We start from the raw sequence: 7,891 nt of genomic DNA, 5'->3' as shown, positions 1-7,891 counted from the left end.
GTGCCCAGCTAATTTTTTGTATTTTTAGTAGAGACGGGGTTTCGCCATGTTGACCAGGATGGTCTCGATCTGTTGACCTCGTGATCCACCCGCCTCGGCCTCCCAAAGTGCTGGGATTACAGGCTTGAGTCACCACGCCCCGCCAGCAAGCCTATTTTGTTGGGCGTGGCTGCAAGGCTTGTGACGCAGTTCGCTGAGCTCTGTGACGCAGCCCATAGCTGAGACGGGAAGCTGCCGCCGCGCCCCTGGCCGCTCTCTTCCGCCACCGCCGTGGGAATGGAAACATCTGCCCCACGTGCCGGAAGCCAACCGGTGGCGACGACTGCCTGCCACTCCGCGGCCTATCGCGCAGATCCTCTGCGTGTGTCCTCACGAGACGAGCTCCTTGAAGTGGCTACCTCCAGTCAAGGAAATTTTGAGTCACTGGACCTTGAAGAATTTGCTAAGAAGCAGCCATGGTGGCATAAGCTATTCGGGCAGGAATCTGGACCTTCAACCGAAAAGTATAGCGTGGCAACTCAGCTGTTCATTGGAGGTGTCACTGGATGGTGCACTGGTTTCATATTCCAGAAGGTTGGAAAGTTGGCTGCAACAGCTGTGGGAGGTGGATTTTTTCTCCTTCAGCTTGCAAACCATACTAGGTACATCAAAGTTGACTGGCAACGAGTGGAGAAGGACATGAAGAAAGTCAAAGAGCACCTGAAGATCCGTAAGAGCAATCAGATACCTACCGAGGTCAGGAGCAAAGCTGAGGAGGTGGTGTCATTTGTGAAGAAGAATGTTCTAATGACTGGGGGATTTTTCGGAGGCTTTCTGCTTGGCCTGGCATCCTAAGGAAGATGACCTCATTTTCATTGTTCCTGGTTTTTTCTAGCCAGCAGCCTCTGCACTCCATCATAGGACATCAAGTCCCTCCTCTTCTCTCATGCCTTCCTCCCTTCTGTGGCAAATCCTGGTGGCTTCCATAAGCATCTGTTGGTGCAAGTTACTGTGACACCATGAGCTTGATGACAGCAGAACAGACAGTAGTCCTTAGCTCTCCTCCCAGTACACCCCCTACTTGGTCAGTCTGTAGGTCAGCAAGAAGATTCCTTTACCCCCATGCAAGGCACTTAAATCAGAACACATTGCAAGCTGGCTCACCATGGAAAATGACTGGATCCTAAAAGGTTGTCCCAAACTGTTGATTTGGAAAATAAATAAGCACATAGATAACCTTATTGTGTGTGTTGCATGGAAAGGAACTGAATACATTTATTTGCCTTTAAGCATGAAAGAAAAAAAAAGTCTATTTAAGATAAATCCCCCTACACTCCCTTGTACTTACTCCATGCTCTTGGCCTCAGGGTTATACAACAGCTGTCTTCAGCTATTCTCCCCCAAAGCTTTTATATACTTTTCTTTTTCTGTCTTTTTTTTTTGAGACAGAGTCTCACTCTGTCATCCAGCCTGGAGTGCAGTGGCACAATCTCAGCTCACTGCGACCTCCACTTCCTGGGTTCAAGCAATTCTCCTGCCTTAGCCTCCTGAGTAGCTGAGATTATAGGTGCTTGTCACCACACTCAACTAATGTTTTTGTAATTTTTAGTAGAGATGGGGTTTTACCATCTTAGCCAGCCTGGTCTTGAACTCCTGACTTCATGATCCACCCATCTCGGCCTCCCAAAGTTCTGGGATTACAGGCATTGGCCACCATGCCCAGCCTCTCCCCTGAAGCTTTGCAGAGCCTTCTGACCATTCAAAAGACCTGCTCCTTTCCCTGTAGTTTCTCCTACCACTCTGATCTCCTACAACTAAACATTTTCTTTCCCTACTATCCAACAATTACTCACCTTAGCATTTAGCCAATGAGTTGAGATCTGCATGTGGATGTTTATAGCAGCTTATTCTTAATGGCCTAAACTTAAAAGCAACTAAGATGTCCTTCAGTAGGTAAATAGATAAATATGCTGTAGTGCATCCAAACAATAGAATACTATTAAAAATTTAAAACATGAGTTACCCAGCCATGAAAAGACATAGAGAAAACTTAAATGCATGTTACTGAGTGAAGAAGCATGTCTAAAAAACTACATACTGTATGATTACAACTGGGTATTCTGGGAAAGACAAAACTATAGAGACAAAGATCAATCAATGGTTTCCAGGGGATTGGGAGAAGATAAATAAGCAAAGCACAGAGGATTTCTAAGGCAATGAAGCTACTCTGTTTTATAGTATAATGGTAGATACATTTCACTATGCATTTGTTAAAACCCATAGCATGCACAACACTAAAATGAACCCAGTGTAAACTGTGGGCTTTGGGTGACAATGATGTGTCAATATAGATTCATCATTTGTAACAAATGATCATTCGTAACTCTGCTGGGAGATGCTAACAGGTGAGGCTATTCGTGTGTAGGGGTAGGGAGTATATGGGATATCTTTGTACCTTTCTTGCAATTTGACTCTAGACAAACTATTCTAAAAAATAAAAAGAGAAAAAAAGAGAGAGAATGGCAAAAAGTTTCCTTACGTCCTTGTCAAATTGTAGCCTGTATACTATGTTCATATTTTGTGTTACAAACAAGTTACCCAAGTAAGTTTCCAACATGAAATACAATGCATTTAATTTTCCTAGTTCTAACAAAACTTCTTTTGCTAAGTCATCAAAGAACTCTTAATTGAAATATGCAATGAACAGCCCTGTGCTTTCTCATTGTACCTCCTGATTACATATGACATCATGGAAAATTCTCTCCTCTATGTTCTCTACTTCCTCGACTTTCATCTTTCCATTTGCTTTTCCTAATTTCACTCCACATTTGTCTTTTTACTTTGATAATTAAAGTTTGTGTATTCAGATATTTATTCATGAACCTCTCTTCTCATGAAATACATTCTTCCATAATCTTACCAATTTTTAACACTCGGATCCACATTTCTTGCCTACTTGTATTTTTCATCTAAATATACCATAGATACTATTATTTCAACAGTGTGTAATTGTTATTATCTATCTTCCACATTGTGCCCTTAAACAGTTCCTGACTTGTCATTATGGTAGTGATGCTTCCATTCTATCCTAATGACATATGCATAATTTATCTTTGAATTGCTCTACATTTCTCCATAATCTATTAATATGACAGTAATTTCTTAGCCACTTGTGATGGTTAATAGTAGGTGTCAACTTGATTGGTTTGAAGGATGCCTAGATGGCTACTAAAGTGTTGTTTCTGGGTTTGTCTCTGAGAGTGTTGCCAGAGAAGATTGATATTTGAGTAAGTTGACTGCAGGGGAAGTCCCATCCACAACTGGGTGGGCACCACCCAATCAGATGCCGGAGTGTCTAGAACAAAGCAAGCATGGAGGAAAGTGGAATAACCTTGCTTGCTGAGTCTTCTGGCTTTCATCTTTGTCCCATGCTGGATGCTTCCTTCTGCTCCTTTTGCCTATGGACATCAAACTCCAGGTTTTTCTGCCTTTGGATTCTTGGACTTGCACAAATGGTTTGTCAGGGGATTGCAGATATTTGGCCACAGACTAAAGGCTGCACCATTGGCTTCCATCCTTTTGAGGCTTTGGGATTCAGACTGAGCTGCTTTCTGGCTTCTTTTTTCCCCAGCTTGTAGACAACCTATCTGGGACTTTGCCTAGTAATTGTGTGAGCCAATTCTCCCTAATAAACTTCTTTTCATATATACATATTATCCTCTGGAGAACCCTGACTAATACACTTCTTCACTTGCTAATTTCCCCTTGTTTACTCATATGCAATCTCTTTAACTTTGACTCTATTTATCTTTTTAGTTCATTTATGATGTGTTTCCAGAATAAGTTATTGAAATAAAAAACTCATTGTGTCATTTCTCACTAGGGCATACCAATGGGACTTTATTTCATTCACTATAACTTTAAATTATTTACTGAGATACTTAAGAACCCTGGCAATATGATGTCTAAATAATTTTGAAGTCAGATGTCCTACTCATACTCTTAAATGTAATGAACAGTCACATTAATTTTCTATATGTTGATGTACTTAACGAAAGCTTCACATCCATGATTTTTACAAGTAATTTTTTTTAAATCAAAATATCTTTCCTTTTTTGTTAGTTGAGAGCTCTTGTTTTTCTCAAAATAATTGAACATTGAAACCCTTTAATATTACCTCACCTCATAAAGGAAAAAAATGCATGTTTTTTGTTTATTTTGTTTTTTTCCTGGTACCCCTCAGAAAGTATGAATAAATGTTTTCTCTTTTTTAAGCATTACTGCAAAATTATACCGTTAATCTGTTGGTGGACTTATCTCTTTAATTTGTAGCTTCATTTCAGTCTTTCTTTCTCTGTTACATTTTAAATTAATTTGAAAAAAATCAGAAAGAATTACTATAACAAATATAATATTCAGCTTATATGTGTGTAAAAAAGACAGAAACCCCTCTATAGTAAAGTAAAAATCACATATTTGATTCAGGAGCTTGTAAAAAGTAAAATTAAATGAGTTCCAATTAAGCCTAGCAGCAGGCTTAGTAGATCCGGTGTTTACTTTTCATTAGAAATTAGAAGAGCACACTCCTGGGACTAGAGTGTTTTAAAGGAATATTCTTGACTTCATGTTAATTAAAAATCAGAAGTAAACTGAGAAATAGCAATTGCTTTTCAACACAGGGGAAACACTAGAAGGAGCTTCATGGTATTTAATTGCTATGTGTTAACTTGAGTTAATAGTATTTCACTCTAAGAATTTATTATTCTGTGCTAAAAATGCCTCATAAGTATTTATCACCTACTGGGTTTAGGTACCAAAATATTTTTCTCAGGTCACAAATTTCTGTTATTATTTTGTGTTTTATTTATTAATTGTAAATGAAATAATAAAGGAGATTTTTTTCCTGAACATGGAAATGCAAATTTACACAAACAAGTTCATTCCAAAATTGTAAATAAATCTATTTTTATCAGTTTTGCAATGTTTATTTTTAAACTAAAATTGTTATACTTTATGGAAATACAATTCATTGCAATATATTTTCCAATAGGAATTAGTATAATTTTAATATATTTTTAATGGAAATAATGTGACTGCCTTGCAACTTTGAACAAAGGAAAAATACAATTTTAATATAGAGTATTTTATTATGGTGTTATGAAATTAGATCAGGTTTATCTAAGTAAACTATGTAGAGAGAAAGAAATGAATTTCCAATAACAAAACAGTGTTTACAGAACTTTAATGCATGCTATTGCACAAAACATTTTAAATGAATGTCAACCAAAAATAAAATTCTAAGCCCCCAGTTGACTAAATGGACCCATCCTCTCAGCCAAGGGGACTCCCAAGTAAACCTGAAAAGCTAGTTAAGACCATAATGGGAAGAGAGTGGGCCAGACACTCCTCATCATACCCTTCTTTCTGGAATTCAGGTACAACTACCAGCATGAGCATTAAAACACAGATCTTAAGATTAACAAAACATACTATTTGTAGCAATAAGATATCAAATTCCTGCGTGACGCTAGTGCAGCATCACATGAGAGATAGCAGGCCCTCAAATAAAGTATTTTAATCTCAAAGTTCAGTTCTCTGTCATTTTGAAATGACCCTGAAAAGCTGTCTTTTGTAGGGGAAATTTATATTTTGGAGAGAATCCCCTTCCCTTTCCACATCTTTTTCTTATCCAGAATAGATTAGCTGAGAGTCTAGCACCTTTTAAAATCTGAATTGGAAATATTTGACATCTATTGTCTCTAAAGCTGGCCACCTATGAGACTTTATCTACATAATGAGAACATTGGTCCCCCTACCACTTGTCTTAACCCAGACTTACCTCCTTTCTATTGACTTCAGTTGTTTAAATAATAGTTTAACTCTTTTAACCAATTGTCAATCAGAAAATCTTTAAATAGACCTATAATCTGGAAGCTCCTGCTTTGAGTTATCCCATCTGTCTGGCCGTAGCCAACATCTATTTTACTTATATTGACTGGTGTCTGTCTGTAACTTCTGTTCTGCAATGTGCAAAATCAAGCTGTAACCTAACCACTTTGGGTGCATGTTCTCAGGAGCACTTGAGCCTGTGCCTCATGCCTTGATTTCTCTCATTTGCCTCAAAATAAACCTCTTTAAATATTTCACAGAGTTTGACTCTTTTCATTGACATTAAGAAAGACATATTTTAAAAAGTTATACCATATACCCTCACACACACACTCAAACATACACAATTATCAAGATGTAAACGTATTTATATTAAGGGAGGAAAGCATTGATTGAATAAAACAAGTTGTTTCTAGCCTCTAATTACCTGTTCTGGAAAAGAAAAAAAAATTACAAAGTACTGAACTAAAGTAGATGCTATAATATATATTCCAGAAGAGAGAATTGACTTTTGATTTGAAAGACTTAAAATTAGACATGGTGCAGATGCTATTTTAGCTGAAGTATTAATTTAGTTAAATAAATTATATGAAAAACATATGTTAAAAGTTGACTTGCCTTCATGGGTAGCGCTTAGAAAAGTTAGTATTGACAATTGAAATGAGTGACTGGGCATACATCTCAATCATTGAGTTTTGTTAAGTTAGCTTTATGGTACCTCTGGGAAAGTTTTAATATTTATAAATTTCCTGAAGTGGGGAGAAGGCATGTAGCAAAAGGGGAAGGTAGGTGATAAAGTGAATAGCTACATTCCTGTCAGACTTTAGTTGGTACCCAGCAAATCTACATTTTACATAAGATAAAGTGAATTCAGAGAAGAGAGTAAAGGAAGAGTAAATTATACAGATAGCTGAGTAGGTAGAGGAATGAATCTTATCTTTGTTTTGCACCTGGTAAGATAATCAGACATTACTATTAGGAGCAGACTTTGATGGTAGACCTGAATTTATAATTAGTATGCCCTTGTTTACGGGAGGCCAGCAAAGACTTTACTTACAAATGATCTGTGGAGGCAGTCCTTGGCAGATACCAGAGGACTTTTTCCTCTCTGTGGAGATCTGGCTGATGCCTAGTGTTAGTAACAGCTACTGGTTTGGAAGAGGGTGTTACAATGACTTCATCTTCAGACTTAACCTTGCCTTTTGCATAAGAACCTTGAGGATCCCTGAGATTTTAACTTTTCCTTTATGGTATGTACTAATCTGTTTTCACACTGCTATAAAAACACACCTGAAAGTAGGTAATTTATAAAGGAAAAAAGCTTAATTGATTCACGGTTATGCATGGCTGAGGAGGCCTCAGGAAACTTATAATCATGGTGGAAAGCAAGAGAGAAGCAAAGGCATATATTATGTGGTGGCAGGTAACAGAGCATGAGTGAACAAAGAGTTCTCTCATGAGAACTCACTCACTATCATGAGAACAGCCTGGAGGTAAGCACTCCCATGATCTAATCACCTCCCACTAGGTCCTTCCCTGAGCATGTGGGTATATTGTGGGTTACAACTGAAGATGAAATTGGGGTGGGGACAGAGAGCAAACTGTATCGCAGTATAAGGCTTACATTTAAGACATTAATTTTATTTTATTTTTATTTCTTTTTTTTGGAGACAATCTTGCTCTGTTGCCCTGGTTGGAGCATAGTAGCACCATCTAGGCTCACTTCAACTTCTGCCTTCTGAGTTCAAGCAATTCTCCTGCCTCAGCCTCCTGAGTAGCTGGGACTACAGGCATCCATCATTACACCCTGATAATTTTTGTATTTTCTTAAATTAGAGACTGGGTTTTGCCATGTTGGTCAGGCTGGTCCCAAACTTGAGACCTCAGGTGATCTACGCACCTTGGCCTTCTCAAAGTGCTGTCATGGCTACAGGCACGAGCCACCTCAGCCTGCCAAGAACAATAGTCATAAAGGTCAAGATAATAAAAAGTGGCAATGCTTTGAAATGGCAAAATTTGGGAA

The 7,891-nt window shown here is 38.1% G+C and overlaps 1 pseudogene; it reads left to right on the top strand.

Annotated features, from left to right (window-relative positions):
- The first annotated feature begins 251 nt into the window (after positions 1-251).
- On the top strand, positions 252-1,235 carry LOC100398544 (FUN14 domain containing 2 pseudogene; annotated as a pseudogene).
- Positions 1,236-7,891: the final 6,656 nt, after the last annotated feature.

This window comes from Callithrix jacchus, chromosome 2 (genome assembly GCF_049354715.1).
Source record: "Callithrix jacchus isolate 240 chromosome 2, calJac240_pri, whole genome shotgun sequence".
Classification (NCBI taxonomy): Eukaryota; Metazoa; Chordata; class Mammalia; order Primates; family Cebidae; genus Callithrix; species Callithrix jacchus.
Note: the sequence above shows the minus strand (reverse complement) of the source record. Positions and strands in the feature narration are given on the sequence as shown.